At 43.6% G+C, this 23084-nt stretch overlaps 1 protein-coding gene across 2 annotated transcripts in view; it reads left to right on the plus strand.

The window, feature by feature from the left end:
- LOC124615375 (xaa-Pro dipeptidase) overlaps positions 1-23084 on the plus strand; it is an 885418-nt gene that overhangs the window by 560793 nt on the left and 301541 nt on the right. The gene's annotated exons all lie outside the window — the stretch shown is intronic.

Here is a 23084-nt window from a genome sequence, read left to right on the forward strand (position 1 = left end):
TAAAATGTGTTTCTTTCAATGGTTTACCCGTTATTTCTGTTCCCCTTGTCCTTAAAAATGTTTCCACAAACTTTCGTTGTTCTACCATCACTCGATTTTCATGGAGGTCCTCTCAGGTAGCGAAATTTTAATTATAATCACCTTGTAAATTACTGCAGGCCCCTGTGGCGGAGCGGTTCTAGGCGCCTCAGTCCGGAATCACGCGGCTGCTACGATCCCATTCATTCCACTACTTAGGTTTACGTAGTTCTAACAAGGGAACCTCCCCATCGCACCCCCCTCAGATTTAGTTATAAGTTAGCACAGTGGATAGGCCTTGAAAAACTGAACACAGATCAATCGAGAAAACATGAAGAAGTTGTGTGGAACTTTGAAAAAAATAAGCAAAATATACAAACTGAGTAGTCCATGCAAAGATAGACAACATGGAGAATACTCTCCCCTCAGGAGCGCCGTGGTCCCGTGGTTAGCGTGAGCAGCTGTAGAACGAGAGGTCCTAGGTTCAAGTTTTCCCTCCAGTGAAAATTTTATTTTCGCAAAGTTATGATCTGTCCGTTCGTTCATTGACGTTTCTGTTCACTGTAACAAGTTTAGTGTCTGTGTTTTGCGACCGCACCGCAAAACCGTGCGATTAGTAGACGAAAGGACGTGTCTCTCCAATGGGAATCGAAAACATTTGATCGCAAGGTCATAGGTCAACCGATTCTTCCACAGGAAAACACGTCTCATATATTCTATACGACACTGGTAATGGCATGTGCGTCACATGACAGGAATATGTTGTCGACCCACCTAAATTGTACACTTGGCGAACGGGTTTTACCTTGCCCGATTTAGGTTTTCTTGTGGATCTGATAATCACTCCCAAAAAAGTGATGAAAACATAAGAGTGTGTCATATAAACTGCAACAAATGAATGCAACAGTTACACAGTCGCACAACTTTCCCTGTGCTCTATCAAACATATGTTTTTAACGGTTTTTAACGTTTTTAAATTTTCTCTTGTGTAGACCGTCAAATCCTGCATATGTCCAAGCAAATCTGAACATGTCCTGGAATTTTGGAGAGCGAAGTTGATTATGTGTGAGTGCCTGAACTTTGATAATTGTCTGAAAATAAAAATTAAACTCTTCACTCGAGGGAGGACTTGAACCAAGGACCTCTCACTCCGCAGCTGCTCACGCTAACCACGGGACCACGGCGCTCCTGAGTTCATACTTCTCCATAATGTTGCCTATGTTGCACATGGACTACTCAGTTTGTATATTTTACTTATTTTTTTCATAGTTCGACACAACTTCTTCCTGTTTTCTCGATTGATCTGTGTTCAGTTTTTCAAGGCCTATCCACTGTGCCAACTTACAACTAAATCTGAGGGGGGTGCGATGGGGAGGTTCCCTTGTAAGTTCAGGGGACTGATGACCTCAGATGTTAAGTCCCATAGTGCTTAGAGCCATTTGAACCTTTTTTTGTTGTAAATTACCGAAATCCATCTAGAAATGCTGAATCTTCAATTACTAGTCTGACAGAAATTTTTTCTCGTCCAACATGTTCATTACATTAACGTCTAGGAATTCTGAACGAATTTCACGAATATCATCTCATGACATTTTATGTCATTGATTTCATTCGCACTCGTGCCATTCTTTTCAGTTCAGTTAACGTTATTCACGTTTCTGGTGATCTCGTCACCACATATGTAAATACCGGTAGCTTACATTGTGTGATGTAATTAAACTCTTAGAATTGGAGAGATCCAATGTGTGCGTACGTTAGAAATTTAAAATTTAAAATATGCGGAAATATGTAACCCAGTTACATATGCACACAACTTAAAGTAAGTTAGTGATCCTATTTTTTTATTTATTTGTTGACCCTTTTTTAAATACACTACACGCTATATAGCCCGGCCATGCAAAGCTTGTGCCTGGCCTGACGATGGGGGTTCTGCTGTTTTAGTTCTTATTTAGAGGTAAATGTAAATCTTTACTGATATACTAACGCCAAATAAGTTTTAGAATAAGGAATAAATACGAGCTGGGCAAAAGTCACCTGAAGTAGTTCCAAAATTGGCTCTAACATAATGAACAGCGCGCGGCTCCGCTGTTGAAACAGCCCGTCTCATACTGCAGTACGAGTATGCTTGCAGTGTTTCGTTTTTAGTCTCCTATAACAGGCCTGTTTCTTTTCACGATCGAAAATTTCCTCAGTGGCTGTTTCGATCTGCATTATACGAGAATGTCGATACCTTGTCATTTTAAGAGCTGTGTGTACTTTTTTTACGAAGTCTTATCGCGGCTGTGAATTTGCTGGTTTGTCAGTGTCGTGGATGGAAGGCATATTAAGGTGAAATCAGGTACCATCATCATGTTCATTCGCGCTGGAAGGTCTGTAACCAAGATACGTATAAGACCGTACAAGATAGTTCATTTATGTTTGGATAACGTAAGGTGCAGGACGATACCATTAGCGTGTGGAGAGCAGTGCCCGGGACATGTTAGTGATGTTACTTTAGAATATATATCGCTGTGTACCGTGTTGTCACAGGTAATCAGATTGCTGGCGAAGATTGCTAAATCTGCATCTACACTCCGCAAGCCACCTTATAGTGTGTGGTGGAGGGTACTTTGTGTTCCAGTGTCGTTTTCTCCTTTTCCTGTTCTACTCCCGAATGATTCGCGGGAAAAACTATTGCTGGTAACCCTTTGGGTGGGCTCGGATCTGTCTGATTTCGACCTGACGAATTCCCGAAACTTATTTTTGCGAACCCATCTGAGGAGAGGATATCATGGAGAAGACTGACTGAACACTGTTCAGTAGCATTTCACCGCCACACTGCCTCCGACGCTCTCGGGGAAGTTGTCAGCTGCAGCGAGCAGACATGTAAGCAGCAAATGGCTTCTTCGTGGCCGATTTAACAATCGGGAAAGATAGAGAAAACGATGTCTTCTCCACCTGTTATCTCACTTTGATTTCATAGTTGGTGATATTTCTCCGTGAGCTGCAGAAATGGGGGTTTTTGTTTCCTTCTGAGTAAGAGAGTTAAATATGTGCCTCTTCGAGGAAACTAGTAGTATCTTTGCTACACAACTCTTTTTTATTCAGCTTTCGTATGGACGTAGCTGAAACATACTGCAGTGAAATGTGTGCCATTTTTTTTTATTAAATCGACACGGTGACACAACCACTCGTGCAGAGATCACAAAGAGGCTGTTATTTTCCTAATTTATGAACCAACGTTGTATCACTAAAAACGTAGTCTCTTCACCTTATAGCGTAGAATATTAAGATGGAGGAAGGTAAGTTCCTATTTCCATTTTTTTTTTCTCTTGGAGTTTTTAAAGGCAGAAAAGTACGCCAGGAGAGAGACTGCTCCGTGGCTCCGTTTTCTCCCCATCGGGCCTTCCGGTACAAATATTTACGTTGTGACTCGGAGGCATAAGGGGCGATGTCGTCACCGGCTGTTGTTATAGGCTTGGTCAGCCGTGTTTCGAACCACATTGACTGTTCGCTGTGGCTATGTGTAAACAGAACTGTAATCATGGCTTGTGAAAGAAGGGGCGTGCTGCAGGACTTCAGCATCTTACGAAACTCTTACTGTCTAGGTAAAGGGCGTGGCCAGTTACTTCAGTCGCCATTGCGGAACCGTCAGGTTCCAGCGCCGCAGGCTGTTATTGCCTACACAGTATTCACAGATATCCAAACTCTTTATTTCCAACGGGGGGGGGGGGGGGGGTCCTGGTGGAACTTAACCATGTATTGCTGTGAAGGGCACTGAAGAGTTTTGGTTACGGAAAACTCGTCTTGCGTGCTACAGGTCTCGTTAATTTAAGTGAATCTGTCTAAGCAAAAAAGTCATATATACGAGGGTTATTCCAAAAGTAAGGTCCGATTCGCCGTAACTATTGAAATTTGGCGCCAGTGACAAAACACGCATGCGCGCCGACTCCCGGCAAGCCTTGCGCGTCAAACGCCGCCATTCGCTTTGTTACTGTTGCTGAGTGTAGTTCACAGTGTCACTTTACAATGTTTAAGACAATTGATCAGCCCGCCGATTGTGAAGTAAGGGCAGTGATACGGTTTTTGTCTGCAAGAAACAATTCAGCGGCGGAAATCCATCGGCAGATTACTGAAGTGTACGGTCCTAACATAATGAGCGACAGTAAAGTGCGCAAGTGGGTGCGAGCTTTTAATGAAGGACGGGATAATGTGCACGATGAACCACGGTGTGGCCGACCATCAGTGATTTCAGACGATTTGGTCAATGCGGTTGACAAAAAAATTCGTGAAGATCGCCGATTCACTATTACAGACGTAGACATGCATTTTCCGAATGTGAGTAGAACAACTTTGTACAGAATTGTGTCTGAACATTTGAAGTTTCACAAATTGTGTGCCCGTTGGGTTCCCAGGCTGCTTACTGAGCCCCAACGAATGAAAAGAATGGCTTTTGCTCTTGATTTTTTGGAGCGATATCATAAGGAAGGTGACAGTCTTTTAGACAATGTTGTCACAGGGGATGAGACATGGGTTTCTCACATCACTCCAGAGTCTAAACGTCAGTCAATGCAATGGCGTCACACGTCATCGCCAGTCAAGGTCAAGGCAAAGCAGACAATCTCAACACGTAAGGTTATGGCGACTGTGTTCTGGGATAGACGTGGAGTATTGTTAGTCGACTTTATGGAGAGAGGAACAACGATTAATAAAGCCGCCTACTGCGCTACCCTGACTAAACTTCGACGTGCAATCCAGAATAAGCGACGTGGTCTTTTGTCGTCTGGAATCTTGTTGTTGCATGACAATGCCAGACCCCACACTGCAAATGAAACGCAAGCTCTGATCAAGAAATTTGGATGGGAACAGATGGACCAACCTCCTTACAGTCCGGACCTGGCGCCAAGTGATTTCCACCTGTTCCGTTACTTAAAGGAGTTTCTCGGCGGCAAGCGCTTCGACACAGATGATGAAGTGAAAGAAGCAGTTAAGGACTGGTTATCGTCACAGGCGGCCGATTTCTATAACATGGGCATTCAAAAGCTTGTTGAACGATGTGACAAATGTTTAAATAAGTATGGAAGTTATGTAGAAAAATAGATAAAGATGTAAGGAATGTAAATAAAACAATTGTTTTGAAAAAACATTTTAGTTTTGATTTTTTTTTATAACCGGACCTTACTTTTGGAATAACCCTCGTAGAACGGATTATAAAGCGGGATGATGAAGTTATTAAGATACTTGACTCGTATTCCGGAGAATCGGACACAAAAGTTCCTGTCCGACTATCGTAATTAATCTTTCCCGTAACTTCGCTAAATTACTTCGGGACTGCGCCCATAAAACAGACCACGTCTGATTCCTCCCCCCGGACACTGTGCACCTGTGTTTGTCTTCCATCTATAATGCGAGTCCTCCCTCGGGCATGGGTGTGTGTGTTTGTCCTTAGGATAATTTTGGCTAAGTAGTGTGTAAGCTTAGGGACTGATGACCTTAGCAGTTAAGTCCCATAAGATTTCACACACACACACACACACACACACACACACACACACACACACACACTATAATGATATTCATCTCTACGGAATTTTGATCTCCAACCATTCTACCTTGGAATATACTGTCACTGTCTAAACCAATGACCAAAAGAATAGCCCATAAAATGTCGAAATACAGGTAAATGTTAATATTTGATAAGCTCGAAATATTATACCAATATTGTTTGACAGAAATACCGCGCTACGGAATCAGAAATGAATAACGAAGCAGTTATGAGATATAACCTACATCCACTTCTGAAGCGAGCCGTAGGATGAGAAGTGTTAACGCAGAACGCAGCGTGGTGGAATTATTATAATGAAAGAGATGTATCATTACCTTTCCCCGACATACCAAAATGTTCGCCCAGGAAACCGAGCCATCTAATGTTCAATGCTTATTACAGTGTTATGTTAGATAGTTCACAATCACAAAATGGTGTCAGAGAAGAAATTCATATTAAGTTCTCTCTCTCTCTCTTGAGTGTGTGTATATGTGCGTGTTTGTGTGTATGTTCGTGCTGAGCTGCTCGTGATGGTTTTAGCTCTAGATTGTAGTAATTAAGTAGGTCTCTATCGTCGGAGAGCTACGCAGTAGGTTCTGCGACGAGTTTTAGACGACACACGTGTAGCCATCTGAGCTTACTTAGCCTTCGAGTCACCTGGTGCGAATTACGTCAGACAAAAGTTGGCGACGAGGTGATGCGCGGCAAGGTGACTGACGGCAGGGAGCGACTGTGCAGAGCGAATGCATGGATTTCCAGTGCGTTTGTCAGACAACCCTGGGTACTCCACCAGCGATCACATAGCGCTCTCCCCTCAGAGGTGGCTCTCTCCTGAGCACCTCACAGGCATGCTTGGTAGCAAATATCAAGTTATTTAATAGTAATTATGCAGCAGTCCTTTAAATTGGTTTTCTTTACCTAGTCACCTGACAGGAAAGTGAGCCAGTCGTGAAACTTCTGATAATCTGGTGTATTATTGTTCAAAGGAGGAGTGTCGTATTCACAGGCGCGTGCTTTCACGGTCTGTGTGTTGGACTCTCAAGAGATACGATACTCGGCGCCGATTTCTCGTAATCGTGTGGAGCCATATATAGCAACTAGCCCAGTGAACATGTGTTGAAAGTGTATGCACTTGATCATAAAAGTTTCTACTTAGATCGTCCCCTTTAAACAGTTATCAGTGCTTTTTGATAAGTGCAGATGCCGTCTTTATTTCACACCTACCTATGTCAGATGAGGGGACTGACTACCAGTCAAGTTCACTATCTTGGAAACACATATCTCAGTAGCCGTGCAGAAATTTAATAGGTATTTTTGCGACTAGTGCTAGAACATATGGCCATTAAAATCTTTTTTCGAGTTTTTCGAGTTTTTCGAGTTATGTCTCGAAAACTATCTTTTGCAAAATAATTCGTATCAGATTGCGCTAATAGGGTCTCCATGTCCAAATAAAGCAGAATTTGGTGCTTGGAGGGCTCTTCGATACTAGTAGGACTGAAACTTAAGAGCAATTTTTCTGTACAGTGCTATATGTTCTTCAGTTAGAAGAGGCATTTAGTGGTTATTTAAACATCCGTTGTTATTCGGTCGCGAGGAGGTTGTATTGCATGTAATTTCAACCTAGCTTAGAGCTGCTAGCCAGGGAATGATGTCATATCGAAAAAGGACTGTGTACCCGGTTTCAATGCTCTACGCCGTTACCGTAATAGTTGTAGCCGTTACCGTAATAGTTGTATCATACCCATTATTTCATAACTGTTAACCGCCGAAGTCTTGAACCAATGCTTTTATCATTCTTCTATAAGAGGCAGTCCTTAATAAAGAGCATGTCATGTATGTGATCATTCGCGTAGAACACATGTCCAATGACCGCACGTTGCTGGTACATGTCTTTCTGTCATGTTTCTTACTTGCCTGTTATTCCTGCCACTCTGATAATCAGAATCAATTTTTTCATTATTTAATTAGGTTTTCAAAACCTTTTCAATATTCCAGAACGATTTGAGAGGCGATGATACGTCTTTCAAATGTACGTATATGTTCCCATTTGTTTGCTTATTTCAAGAGGCTTTCGCTGGCGCGCACCCTGGTGTGTCTCATCATCGTCAGATCGGCGATCGAGGACCCTGTAGATCATGCGGCGTCCTCACAACGCTACTCCGTAGGTGGCGATCTTATTTCTTCACAGATCAGAATTAAAACGTAACGTAAGTCTTGGTGTAGTTGGCTACTTAATAAAAGTCTCTAATGCTCCTTAATCTTTTTCTTTCCTTATTTGTGACTTGTAATACATTTTGCGTGATACATTATGTATGGTATCATATGTCGCAATCGTAACCCTGTTTTGATTGTTGGAGAGGGAGCTGAAGGATTTATAATTATTTTATCTAATAAGACTTCTCTGTAGCTGTTAGCACATTTATAACACTGGGAGAGAAGATGATGATTCCCCTTGTCGAAAGCTATCAGAATAAGAACATATTCGTGGTCAAGCACTAGTTGCAAAAATATCTGTTGAATTTCTACACGGATCCACAAAAATATTCATCCTCCCTGCCCCAGGAATCCCTTACTTCACATCCCTGCAGTGGAAGGCAGATGCTGCTGGCCTTCGTCCAAATCGATATGTGCTGCAATACTGTATTATCAGCCTCCTTCATTGCGACTAGCTGCATATTTATCAACACAGTTCAGCAAAATGCCGGCGTGTAACTGCTTCATTACTTGTTTATCTTTTATATTACATAGACTGTGGACTGATTCAGTATTTGTTGTATTAGTAAGTTTATGACTCGTTTCACAATATATCATTTTCATATTTATGTATTAGATGGGCAGATCACATAACTAATGAGGAGGTATTGAATAGAATTGGGGAGAAGAGGAGTTTGTGGCACAACTTAATTAGAAGAAGGGATCGTTTGGTAGGACATATTCTGAGGCGTCAAGGGATCACCAATTTAGTACTGGAGGGCAGGGTGGAGGGTAAAAATCGTAGATGGAGACCAAGAAATGAATACACTAAACAGATACAGAAGGATGTAGGCTGCAGTAGGTACTGGGAAATGAAGAAGCTAGCACAGGATAGAGTAGCATGGAGAGCTGCATCAAACCAGTCTCAGGGCTGAAGACCACAACAACAACAACAACATCATATTTATTCGTAAGCGTATTTTCCTACTTACATGGTAGAATGTGCACCTCGAAAATTGTCATTCGTTATACATAGAAGTAGCACTCTATGTGACATATAATCAAAACCGTATGTGTGTGTATGAGAGAGAGAGAGAGAGAGAGAGAGAGAGAGAGAGAGAGTTTGTTCGTGTTCCTTTTTTTCTCATCGCCGTTGTGGGTACTGTGCTTCGTGCTGGCTAAGCCAATTACGTGTACCCCCGTCAGTGGCAATGCTGATAGCATCAAACGACATTAGGTCGCTTCGCCATATTTTTTGGGTTTATGGCGCTCAGCGACGAGGTTATTGACGCCGTCGCCTCTCTTTAAGAGCAGTAATTGCGAGTAGTGTACAGAGCGCACACTGTCCTTAGTTTTCACAGCTTCTCGAAGCTCAAGTTTTTTTCTTTTCCACAGTTTCTAGTCGAGCAGCAGTCTCCGCACGTCCTAGGTTGCCTCAGTAACATGTATGTACACTACCTTATCAAGAATATTAAGTACTTCATTAGATAGTCTGTATGACATGCAGTACGATTTCCAGCTCTGCTTATAACTCATCTTTAATATGTATTAGGCTCTCGTCTGTTGGTACATAAATACTCATAATATTAACCTCTCTCTGAAGATAATAATAATAATAATAATAATAATGGCGTGTGACGAGGGCCTCCCGTCGGGTAGACCGCTCGCCTGGTGCAAGTTTTTCGATTTGACGCCACTTCGGCGACTTGCGCGTCTGAAGATGGAAACCCCGAGAAACGTTTTGTGAATATTTCACTGGCTTAGGAACTGGAGATGAAAACATCTCACAAATGGCGTATGATGACGCTGTCGCTCTACCGACCAGATAGAGGGAGGAGTTGATACAAATGTGCGGAAAATGTAGCAACCAAGATTAGACCAGTCGTTAACGAAGGAAAGACTGAAAAGCCACTACGATGTGCAGCGAATCCAGATACTGCTAGTCGGAAACTATAGTATAAGACAGTACGATATACGGGGAAGGGACATCATGCACAATAATGATCTAGATGAGGATCCAACCTGGAACCTGCGGTTACTACAATCTCAACAAGTCTATGAAACCATGTAGTCTGACGAGACATTTCGCACTTCAAGTACAGTAGATGAGAAAGTAATCCAGCTCACAATGTTATCTCAGTATATAAAATGAAATTTCCTGACCGACTGATTCATCATCGCCCAGCCAAAACCGCTAGGGATAGAAAGTTGAAATCTGGAGATGGCGTTTTGATCTTATACTACACGCAGCGCTTAAGAAGGAATTTTTCCAAATTCCAATCCTAAGGGGGTGAAATAGGAGATGAAAGGTTTTTTTTGAATATGTCGCTGTTAAGACGATTTTGAAGCTAGAACTGTGAAAACTGGTTGGTTTCTTTGTCTAAACTTAAAAGTAAATTGTCTCATAGTTTTTGGAAATTCGATCTGTAAGTGGGTGAAATATGAGAATTTTTTAGTTTGAAAGCAGAATCGCTTTTTGATCAGAAGTACATTCGGAAAAGACCATGTTTCAGTGGCGTTAATTAGCGTGAAAAGTTTAGTTTGTGTTGCAAGTTGTGAACTAAGTCAAAGAAAGCTATTTAACAGTCATCACGACAGATTGGATGTGTCAGTTTTACATAGAAAAAGAAACGAATCGTTAATACATTAATTTTTCAGTAGGCATAAAATAGGTTCATAAAATTATTTTTGTTGTAATTAATACTCAAACTAATCATTAGTGAAGACAAAAATTATACCTTGTTTAAATGTGATTTGTCTCTTTATTTTTTAACTCCCTGTATCAAATTAAATTAAATCCGTGGGAACACGTTAATTATGCAAACACTGGCAGCCATGTAAAATTTCGCTAACACTTTTATAGTGTGTAGTTTTACGCGTGAGCAGTGGGCGTAACAACATACTAATTTAATAAAATAAAAACAGAAAACGTCTGTGCACACTCCATAGATCTGCACGCGAGCGAAGCAGCGGGCGATAACCGAGTCATCTTATAGACATGGAGTATTCGTGAACTACACTGGAACCATCAACTCACTTTTGAACGGAAGACCTTAAAGAAAATCAATGTGCATATGAGATTGATGGTTTCGGAGTTATGAACATAGTGGGCGTAATGGAGAATAAACGCCACAATTGGGTAGGCCATGTTGTCTGATTGAATTCTATCGTTGGCCTTTAAAACAAATGGATTGTGTGCCATATGAAACGAGACCACCTGGCAGGAAAAGAAAAAGATAGAATCCAGAGAGGTCTTGTAGCGGCACGCGATCCCCGCGGTTCATCGCAGACTGAGTGCATGGTGATGTAGATTGACTGTGTGCTTGTCATTGCGTCATCCTATCTCTTGGTAGTGATCTGCTAATAGTCCGAATAATAATCACAGTATTTTCTGGAGCTTCTTAAACATCGGCAGTTGCACAGTGTGTATCTGCGCGCAAGTTCTTCCTCAACATCTGGAATACACCTGCCATTCCTTCTTCCAAACTTCCTCGGCTGATGGTCTAAATCTTCATAGGGATTACGTAGCTGGCATTCCACCTCATTCTTGAGTAGTCTGTACACCCAAAACATTCACCATCTCGTTTCACTTAAAGCCACAATGTGCCCTTATCCAAACGGTACTGACTTCCTGATGATGGTTGTGAAGTAACAGTACCCGCATGTCGTAAGCAGCGTCTCCCCTTTTTCATGTGCACAAAGAAATAAGTTCTTGTTCGTGTATTTGCGAGGTGACAATCGAAGTTCGCGCCTAGAATCGTCTTCTAAGTTAGTGGGACCTCAATATTGATCTTTTTCTCTTCATTGATTCGGATAAGGATTTTTAACCACCATCGCGTCTGCGACCTGTATTGGTGGAAAGGTGGATGCACTGAAAACTCACAAAATTACCAGAGTGTTCCGCAGTGTGAGAATACAATGAAGTGAATATCACGCCGTCTCCGTTGCAGCGTTGATGTTTCTTAAGCGAACATTCCGACTCGTATCAGGGGTGGGTGTTCTTTTTAAGTTTTAGATGTGGCTTTGCTGTTTGGTTATTTGTGCACATAAATCTGAATACTTATGTACTGACTGCATACTTGTAAAGCGTACTAGATCTGAAGCTCACGTGCTGGCAAATAACTGCATGGTTAATATCTGAAGCCTTCTAAAAAGAGGAGGAGGGGGGCGGGCGAGAAAGTTCGCATCACATGAATATGAACAGTTGCTCCTTTCCTAGACGCAACTTAAAATTCTCCTGAAGTTACGGGATCATTACGTAGACATCCGTTTATAAAGAATGGACTGCCATATTATTAAATGAATTATCACTTGCTCTGAGCTTAACAATCTGTGTTCTGCTGGCTGCATTATTTCATTTGTGTGGCCAATAGATGTTTCTTAATATTCTCAGTCACAAAGAGACCAACCTAGATAGATACTGCGAATTTTGTAGCTACAATAATTTCGAGTCTGTATCCTGTTCCTGTGCTCGCATAAAATAATGATTAACACTGTCCATCTTGGTGTAAGACTACTGTATAATGGTTACTTTTAATCAAACAGATATCATCAGAGGTGTGAGTGAGCGTTTATTTGTTTCTGAAAATATAGTGGTATAAAATCTGTGTGAATGTTGAAGTTATGGGCATTAAGTTACACACTGCGGTTTATCTGTGTTTATTTTATCTTACCATAGATCGCAGTTGTGTTTCATGTGAGTTCCAGGTTATATTAACCACAGACCCACATAAAATGCAGCACATTGTCTGCAACAGATACGTGCCCAGATATAATCCACATCGAGAATTACATAGTTATAAATTTTATCACTGGAATATCTATTAAAGCAAGAAACTACGTTACTGCAGATGAACTGCTCTGCGCCGAGATAGACGCATTACTCGCTTTTTTTGTTTTGTTTTGTAATCTGAGACGATCTGCCTGAAAATTGCATATTTTTAGCTCACTGAGGAGAACTGCTGGTTGTGTGTCTCGTAGATGACCTCATACAGTTTCCTCGCGCTCGGCACTCTCCGGCTGAGCTATCCAGGATCGCGGCTTTAATTCTGCTAGAACATTTTTCCTATCTTCGAAACAACATTGCAGCACACCGGCTTACCATGCTGGTCAGTGGCTCCAGGGAGGAAGGATACGACGCTGAAATGACACAATTGTGTTGTCAGTGGGTAGGTGTCAGTCTACAAGTCCAAAGGATTCAGTTCCTATCCTCTGCAAGGATTTTTGTTGTCACGTATCGCTTATTTCAAGATAAATTGTAGATTTCCCTATGATTTTGAAGTTACGTCAATTCGACGGTCGAAGGAAGGCAAGGGCATACCACCTACAACAGAACTTCGGTTATATACGAGGGATAATCGCAAAGTGACGCACGATAATTTTGTCCTCCCCTGGTATTGCAACTGGGATGTTGAAATTTCACAACGATATAGTTTGAAGTTTGCGGTACAGAGGATATTTTGTTTTCATCCCAGCTCTGGCGAGAGAAACGTGGACTACGAAACAAACATGGCGCGAATGTGAACTTGTGAAGAGCAGCGAAGTGTACAGTAGTTCGACACTTACGGGTCAAAGAAGATAAACGGAGTGAAATTCAAAGGAACATGTGTGGCATGTACGAGAACGACTCTGTGGAACGTAGCAGTGTCTCCAGGTGGCGTGCACACTTCCAAGAGGAAAGTGTGAACCTCAAGTGATTCGCCACGCTCCAGGCGGCGAAGTTTGCGGTACGGAGGGTATTTTGTTTTCATCTCAGCTCTGGCGAGAGAAACATGGACTACGAAACAAACATGGCGCGAATGTTGGTGTCGTCAACTTGTGAAGAGCAGCGAAGTGTACAGTAGTTCGACACTTACGGGTCAAAGAGCATAAACGGAGTGAAATTCAAAGGAACATGCGTGGCTTGTACGAGGACACCTCTATGGACCGTAGCAGTGTGTCCAGGTGGCGTGCACTCTTCCAAGAGGAAAGTGTGAATCTCAAGTGATTCGCCACGCTCCAGGCGGCCGGTGGCAACTGCAAGTCCGCAGAATGTCGGCGTCATTTGGCAGCAGTCTTGAACGACCGCCGTGTGCAACTGCGAATGTTATGGCAACAGTGCGGTGTACAGTACTGTTCATGACGCTTTGAAATTTCGTAGAGCTCGCTCGGTGCCCAAGAACCTGACACAACCACAAGGGCCAGCGAATGATGACAAGCTTTGATCGCTTAACGCGTAAAGCCGCAGAAGAGTGTGAGTTTCTGAAAGGAATCGTCACTGGTGGTGAGTCGTGAACGTACCACTACACGCAAGCTGGCCTCTATGGGCTGGTAACATGCTGGTTCCCGAGGACCAAAAAGATTCAAAGTGACGCAGTCTAGTAGGAATGTGCTTGTGACAGTGTTCTGGGTTATGCATGGTGTGTTATTGGTGGACGTGGCTGAACTCGGTACCACTGCGAATGCAGCAGCCTAGATTAAAACTTTGGTTAAATTGCTTCGTGCCTTTCTTGACAAACACCACAATTCTGACGGTGACAAACTTCTTGATGACAGTGTTTGTCCCCATGTAGCTGCCCCTGTTCTTGAGAAAAAGACCAAATCTGGATGGGAAGTGCTACAGCATACACCATACAGTCTGGACCTTGCAGCTTCAGATTTTCATCTGTTTGGTGTCGTGAAGAAATTCCTGGCCGGCCAACGATTTGCGACAAATGCGAAGTGAAATGAGCAGTCCGCAGATGGCTATACTTCAACCAAACGGACTTCTACGATCAGGACGTACTGAAACTGGTACCACGGTGGAAGAAATGTGTTGAGAACGTCATGACTATGTAGAAAAGTAGCTATAAGATGTAACTTATTTGCGACGTTTTTCTTTTGTTACCTAAAGCACTGTGGTGTTCAAACCAATTTTCGGTTTGTGGACAACTTCTAATCTCGGACAGATGCTCTGGAATGTGAAACGGATGCCCAACTATGGGTGCAGTCGAAGGGAACTGGCGGTCGCCACTGGCGGGTAACGATCTGCACGCCGGCAGAGGTCGGGGACTGCCGCGGTGTGTAATAGCGGCGGAGCTTCCTGCCCGGTCCGCACGCATCCCGCCGCGGCTCTCCGCCGCACGCCGGCTGGCCGTGTCCCACGAGAACCTGCCGGCCACCGACGTCAGCGCCGCCTGTTTACTCGCCGCCTGGCGTCACGTCTGCAGCTCGCTAAAAATCTGCCGCAGCTGGCCGCGTGACTGTGAGACCGGCCGCAGCGAGCTGGGCCTTCACTCGTCTCGTTAACCCATTTGTGTTCCGTTCACGGCCGCACTAAGGTTTCCTGCTCTTAACCGGCCTCTAGATGCTCAGTATTGTTACGCAGTAATACTGTGCAACATAACTGAAGTACTCTCTAAGGTGCAATGTTTGATGTGTATTGAAATTTTCGACGTTCACACCGCTGCTACAGTAATAATTGCTCTACTTCTTTCAAGCAAGAAAAAAATAACGTGGACGAGAAACTGGTACAAATTCACTCTAAGAAAATTGAGCTTGAACGAAGTAAACGATATCAGATTTTATTACTTGTTGATGGCTCAACATTTGAGACACTACTGGAATTGGTTGCTCATGTGTGTTTTTTTAAATAGCTTTTTAAAAAATCTTCCCTCCCAGCTGTTTCCTACAGCACTCTAGATTTGCAGAGCAATAACTTATACCAACCATTCTTAATTTTTCATTTATATATATTCGTTGCCCTAACGTCCCATAATGTCGACAATGATATGTACATTTCGGCGCACCCTGATATAAACTTTATTCTTGTTTGAATTCGTTTTAGTAGATAAACATAGTAGCGACACACACGCATACACACAAACACACACGCACACAGGATGCGTGCGCGCGTCTACAGAGATGATACGACACAGTACATCAACCCAGGCGGTGAGCGACTTCAAGGATTTTCTCAGTACTACCCCCCACAGGCGGCACCACATTTCTCATGTTGCGCAATATATTTCAGCAGTTTTTATCCTGATGCGTTTAGTACCAACTGCCTCGCGTGCAAGACATTGGCAAATTCGTACGTTAAAATTATGCTTAAGCTTCCTACAACGATTTAACTGTTGCTATACACTACAAATGGAGGGAAGAAAGAAAAGAAGTTAAATTCTATCAAACAGTGGTCGTACCAGGTAGTACTTGTGATGACAAAAAAAGCAAACCAATGATCTAATATTAAGACTAAATGCAGCCACAAAATCGTATCGATAAAATGTTCTGATTTGTGCGTCTACTTTCGGTAATTATAGTCGAATGGTTCAAATGGCTCTGAGCAATATGGGACTTAACATCTGTGGTCATCAGTCCCCTAGAACTTAGAACTACTTAAACCTAACTAACCTAAGGACATCACACACAGCCATGCCCGAGGCAGGATTCGAACCTGCGACCGTACCTGTCACGTGGTTCCAGATTGAAGCGCCTAGAACCGCACGGCCACACCGGCCGGCTAATTATAGTCTCCGGTAATTATGGTCTCATGTTTGTAGCGTAAAACAACACATATGACATCGATCAAGAATAGTGACTAACTGAATCGGAGTTGTAAGTATCGTCTAATTTTAAAAGCTGACGTTCTGTTCAAAATTCGTCGCATCGGGTGCAATATTCTAATTGTGACTGATCTGATGGAAATATGGATGGAGCAATATTCCAAACACCCGGAATAAAATATTATCAGAAATGCCGAGGGAGGATAAAATCCTGAAGCATAGACCAGACAAGAAACGAAATGTATACAAAAATAGCAACTGCTCAGTGATATTAAAGTCTTAATTTCTCAGCCGGACGAAAGCTTCGAAAATCGAGGACAGGACGGTGAAATAGCAAACATTTCGACAGTGTAAACTAGATAGGCAGAAAAAGGAGGCCCTTATTACAAATGCATGCGTTGTGCGCGTAAACGGTCGTGGGCGTACCCAGTGAAAAGTAGCTGCACCCCCCTCCCCCCACCCTTCATCATACCGCCAAACAAAGAAAAGTACGCAAGCCGAATTCACAAGCTACCCCTCCAAAGAGACAGACGTATCAATTCGGTGTCTGTCTGTAGGATGGTAGAGCATGTCATGGATATTGACTAGTAGAAAGTTTATCCAGAGCCAATTGTGAAACATCAAAGCTGTTTCTTCGTTCACCGCGAACCTAAGATTAGGTGCCCTCACCGACCCCTCCTCTCTAGCCTAGATCCTGAGTACGTTCTTGTAAACAGTCGTAAAAACCTATAGATTACTTGAATATAACACACGTGTTATAAGTAAGACTCAATACTCAAACATTGTTTATTGTTTCATGCGTAATTATCCTGGAACATGCCTTTTGTACGAGGGCATGTTGAAAAGTAATACTTTCGAATTTTTGTGTGAAAACTTAAATATTTTGACATAAAACACACTGTATTAATTTTCATCACATTTATTCTTCATGTCTACATATTTATTCCTCAACATAGTCGTCCTGCCGACGGATAGGTTTCTCCCGACGAGAGACTAGAGGACTAGTTCGTTGATAACCGTCGCTGTAGAATGTTTGACTTCGTTGACGGAGCCACAACAACGCCTCTGTTTGCACTGCTTCATCACTATCAGTGAAGTCCTGGAAGGCGTTCTTTAAGTTCTGGGAATAGGTGGAAATCGGATGGGGCCAAGTCGGGACTGTATGGAGGATGATCGACGACGGTGACCCCCAAGGCGTTGGATTATAGCAGATGTCGCAACGCTCCTGTCTGGTCCGGCATTGTCGTGCTGAAGGTGAGGGTGCTCCAGGCGTGGACGATCTCTGCCAATTCGCAACTCGATTACAGCACGCTGTTTGTCATGCAACGATATAGTTACGTTGCACACCGCCACGTTACACGCTAAAGTTCGGAGCCCTCTAGTAGTAGAGGGTTATATAATATATGTAGACATGAAGAATAAATATGTAGAATGGTAACAACGTTTGTTTTATTTAAAAACTTTTAAGGGTGTTGACGTAAAATATTCGGAAGCATTAGTTTTCATCATGATCCCGTAATAAGTTCATATGGCTCCAAGCCCTATAGGACTTAACATCTGAGATCGTCAGTCCCCTAGACTTAGAACCACTTAAACCTAACTAACCTAAGGACATCATACACATCCATGCCCGAGGCAGGATTTGAACCTGCGACCGTAGCAGCAGCGCGGTTCCGCACTGAAGCGCCTAGAACCGCTCGGTAGCAGCGGTCGGCCCGTACTAAGTGCTTGGGGTCACTTACGAAGGGCTGTGCGTGAATATTCTTGTAGAGAAGACGCAACAGTGTTACTCGTTGAAAAAATTGTGAAAAACCGTTACCTACAAAAAGTGATCTTTCAGAAAACTGCCATGTGTCTCGACATTGAGTTCATTCACGTCTTAAGAATGCTTTGATTCTTGTACTACCCCTAGATGTAATCTCAAAGAAGTGGTGCCAAGCGAAGTAGGCCTCTGGTTAAGTGTCTTGACTCCAATTTTGGAGGCAGTGTTGTTTAAATTCCCGTCCGCTCATTCTGATTTTGGTTCTTCTAAATCAGTTAATGCGGAATGCTGGGATGGTTACTTTGAAAACAAGGACTATTTCATTTCCCATATTGCACAACCGGGGTTGTATTGTGTCTCGGACGACCTCATTGTCCACGGGACGTTAAACACCACTGTTCCTTTCTGTGAAAGAAGCTGTATCCAATTCTGATATGGTTTATTTTATCAGCAGCTCCCGCAAGTGAATATTTTGTGCATTATTACGAGATGAACTTTTAATATCTCGAAAAATTTTCATGAGGTTTCGGAAGAAATTACTGCAGCTCATTGCTGCCACAGATAATTGTAGAATGCCGATGATAGTCCCAAAGATGTTTTTATTTCATAAGTAGTATTAAAGTCGTACATCTCATTAGAGCAATTTGAACCTGCAGGAAGCGTCCGTTTTTTTTTCAGTGCGTAGTGAGACGTTGTTCGCCGCAGTGTGCCCAGAGCATTTTCGCCGCCGACGGCGGTTCCTGTCGGGCTCAGTGAGCCGCGCGTGTGCGCGTCCTCCTGAATGAGGAGCTTCCTGGAGTCTGCCGCTCGTCGGTCGCGTCCGCTCTGAGGGCAATTAGCAAGACCCGCTGGTTGCGCAACCACGCGTCGCAGTGCGGCGCTATGAGGGTCTTACGGCAGACGCCCAAATTGTTCCAATTGCAGTTTTAAACAGAAAATGCGATTTATTTCGAAACCTAGGGGTCAAAAGAGTCGAAGTGTCGAAAACAATATGCAGTGCGCCCGTTGATTAGGAGACAGCATTAAGTTATAAGCTGTAAATATATTCTAGATTTCTGTGGCATAGCAGCTGCTACGTTCATGCGTCACTATACCGTTAGTGTATAACCTGAGTTTTAGAGTAGATCTGCAGAGCAGACTCACTGTTAGCACATAGCATCTCTGTGCGTGCCGGAAACCGTTAACGTGCTGCTTTCTACATGTTGCGTCTATTACTTGTATTGTTGTGAGGCGAAAATAGTGTTCTCTGCATCGTCTACAGTAAAAGCGGTTCGGTCGCGTCCAAAATGCCGTTGTTGATCAGGAGAAAGAGGAGGCGGTGTGGGTGGATCCATTGACTGCAGAACGTGAACACTGCCAAAACCTTCGCTATTTCTAACAACAGGTCAAAAAATATCCAGAGCAGTTTCGAGTATCCCAACAAATTTGCCAGTTTATTTTAAATATTAGTGAACCATGACAGTTAAACATACGAAGATGTGCTCCAACATTATTAACTCAATTTTTGTGAAAAGCCATTGGCAGGTCTCCTCACGACACAGTAATATTTCGTCAGTTCTTATTCACATCTACGTCGTGAGATACATTTTATTCCTGATATTTTACTAAATAAAATTGCCCATTATGAAGCGGTTGTGATATCCGTGTGCCTCTTGTACCAGGTAGCTTTGCATTCAAATCCGGCTGAAAAACGTACCTGTTCAAAATCGTCATTTGTTGCTCTCGTTGTTGACGGTATCTCGTAAACTAGCAACAATAAGTGCTGCCTGTGTATGATGGTATCATCGCTAAGACGTTGGGAGAATAAAGTTCGTATGCAACGGATATTGCTTGCAAAACACCCGTGCAACGTATCATAGAATAAAGCTCAAGTCTGTGGAATCCACACTAAATAGTATCAACGGATACTGCATTTGTACAAAGAAGAGAATCACGAATGATCCCAGGTCTGTTTGGGGACAGCATCACTGAAATGCTGAAGAACACGGACTGGCAGACACTTGAAAATACCTGTAAATTCCAATTCGCGGAAGCCTACTTATTACGTTTTAAGAATCAGTGTTAACGAACACAGTGCAGTCACGAATTATCGTTCCTTAAAGGATCACGAAGAAAATATTAGACTAATTATAGTGCGCACAGACGCATTTAAGCACTCGTTTTTCGCACCTTACGCGAATGAAACTGTAACGAAGATAATACGAGGGTAACCCCAAGACCAAGGTCTCCTATTTTTTATAAGTACATTTACCTCTTTATTTCTACAATGGTTTACATCAGTTTACATCTTGAACATTTAGATATTTTTCGACATGATCACCATTTCTGTCTATGCATTTTTGTAGACGCTGTGGCAGTTTTTGTATGCACATGTCATACCAGCTCGCCGCCATGCTGTTCAGAAAGTTGTGAACCTCTTCTTTCACCTCGTCGTCGGAGCTGAATCGCTGGGACCACAATTAACGCTGACAAGTTCTGTGAGACTCTGAAAAAACTCAAACGGGCAATTCAGAACCGGAGAAGAGGAATTTTGAGCAGGGGCGTACACATTCTCTATAACAACGCTCGCCCACACATGATTCGGCAAACCGTTGCTCTCCTGCAACAGTTTCAGTGGAACATAATCACCCACCCATCCTATAGTCCTGACTTGCCACCTAGTAACTATCACCTGTTCCCTAGGGTAAAAGAACATTTGCCGGAAAGCGATTCAGCTCCGAGACGAGGTGAATGAAGAGGCTCATAACTTTCTGAACAGAATGGCAGCGAGCTGGTATGACATGGGCATACAAAAACTGCCACAGCGTTTACAAAAATGCATAGACAGAAATAGTGATTATGTCGAAAAATAGCTAAATGTTCAAGCTGTAAACTGATGTAAACCATTCTAGAAATAAACAAGTATATGTACTTATAAAAAAATAGGAGACCTTACTTTTGGGCCGGCCGAAGTGTCCGTGCGGTTCTAGGCGCTGCAGTCTGGAACCGCGAGACCGCTACGGTCGCAGGTTCGAATCCTGCCTCGGGCATGGATGTGTGTGATGTCCTTAGGTTAGTTAGGTTTAACTAGTTCTGAGTTCTAGGGGACTAATGACCTCAGAAGTTGAGTCCCATAGTGCTCAGAGCCATTTGAACCTTACTTTTGGGATTACCCTCGTATGTAGAACAGTGAGGCCGTATTACGATCTTCAGTTGTTAGAGGGCGTATTACGTTCTTCAGTTGTAGGCAGCTGCTGTCCACCAGTGTAGTAGTGCATTGTCTCTAATGGAGCGATACACCTGGTGTGAGTACACTGATACGGTTGGTGCGTACTACGTAGCGCACCACAACGGACGAGCTGCACAGGGAGTTTATCGACAACAATATCCTAATCGCCGTATCCCGCATCATACGACCTTTGCTGCTGTGTACCAACGTCTACACCGAGCGAGGTGGCGCAGTGGTAGCACACTGGACTAGCATTCGGGAGGACGACGGTTCAATCCCGCGTCCGGCCATCCTGATTTAGGTTTTCCGTGATTTCCCTAAATCGCTCGAGGCAAATGCTGGGATGGTTCCTCTGAAAGGACACGGCCAACTTCCTTCCCTAATCCGATGAGACCGATGACCTCGCTGTTTGGTCTCTTCCCCCAACCAACCCAACCAACGTCTGCGTGAGGCCAGGTCATTTAGCAGATTACCTGGACAGGGACGCCGTCGTCCATTCACTTACAGCGTGTCCACAACCTGGAACCAGTTGATTATCCACCCACAGCACCAGAGCATTGCCAGATTTGCTGGAAGACGTCCCGCTTCCTACAAGACAACACATGTGGTTCCAACATGACGGGGAACCGGCACATTTCAGTCGTCGCGTGCGTCGATTCCTGGACCGACGGTTCCCAGAAACGTGGATTGGCAGAGGTGATCCTGTACCATGGCCTGCTCGATCCCCAGATATGTCCCCTCTGGACTTTTTTGTGTGGAGAGAAATGCGCAACCTTGTTTATGCAACTCCTGTTGCATCAGAAGAGGATCTGATTGCCCAGATAGTAGCAGCAGCAGCAGCAGGAAGAATTCAAGATACTCCTGGGGTTTTTGCCCGTGTCAGACAGAACATGGCCCGACGGTGTAACCTTTGTTTACGTGTCAATGGAGGCATTTTTGAAAATCTACTGTAATTGAAATTGGGTTGTGTTAATGTGTTATCTCTTGGTCATAAAAAAATGGAAAAGTGTTTGTTGGTTTAATGAATTTGCCGCCAGAGAAATCTTCCTCTACCGGTTTAAATACTTCTCATAGGAAAAAATGACATTAGGAAAAATATTTGTTTTTGATGTCCCCTACAACCTCCCAGAGTTTGTCGGTTTAAATACTTTTCACCCTGTACAGCGGTACAGCTGCGAGTGAAAGAAGCAGCTGGTTGCAGTTAGCCGGCGATGATCACTGCTGGAGACACAAATCGGCTTGATATCCTCGACTGATCGCAGCGAGCAGCGCTGCTATCAGCGCTTCTGCTAGCTGAATGTACTGGTAAGACTCTGTGCATTTGTCATATCATCGCTGGTCCATAACAACACTGTTCGAGCAGCGAGGCTGCTGCATAAACGTACCCTTGTAAACGTGCGGGCTCACGTATGGCCTGATCCGAGCCTCTGTATTGACTTAACGTCATTTGGTAGGCTTGCGTGTCAGCTGTCTAACAGTAGTTGTATCGCTCATGTAGGTGACTGGTGATGAGTTAGTGTATCACTGTACAGTTTCAGCAAGTACCGCTAGGAGGTACACTTAAAGCGAATGGGCCTTGGGGTATCACAGAGACGAGGGAGAGAGAGAGAGAGAGAGAGAGAGAGAGAGAGAGAGAGAGAGGATAAGGGAGGGGGGGGATGTGATTGCAGGCAGCTGGCAGGCACGTCGACGTTGCGTCAGGCGCAGCAGTCAGCACAGTGAGGCATCTGGTGAGGAGAAGAGCGGCCGAGAGAAAGGAGGGCGGCTCGCCATTTCGGTTGTTGACCTCGGCGGCTGGCCCCGGGCCGTCGCAGGCGGTAATCGCCGCTGCGGACTCGCAGCGCTCTTCCGGGTATG

Source organism: Schistocerca americana, chromosome 5, assembly GCF_021461395.2.
Source record: "Schistocerca americana isolate TAMUIC-IGC-003095 chromosome 5, iqSchAmer2.1, whole genome shotgun sequence".
NCBI classification, from domain to species: Eukaryota; Metazoa; Arthropoda; class Insecta; order Orthoptera; family Acrididae; genus Schistocerca; species Schistocerca americana.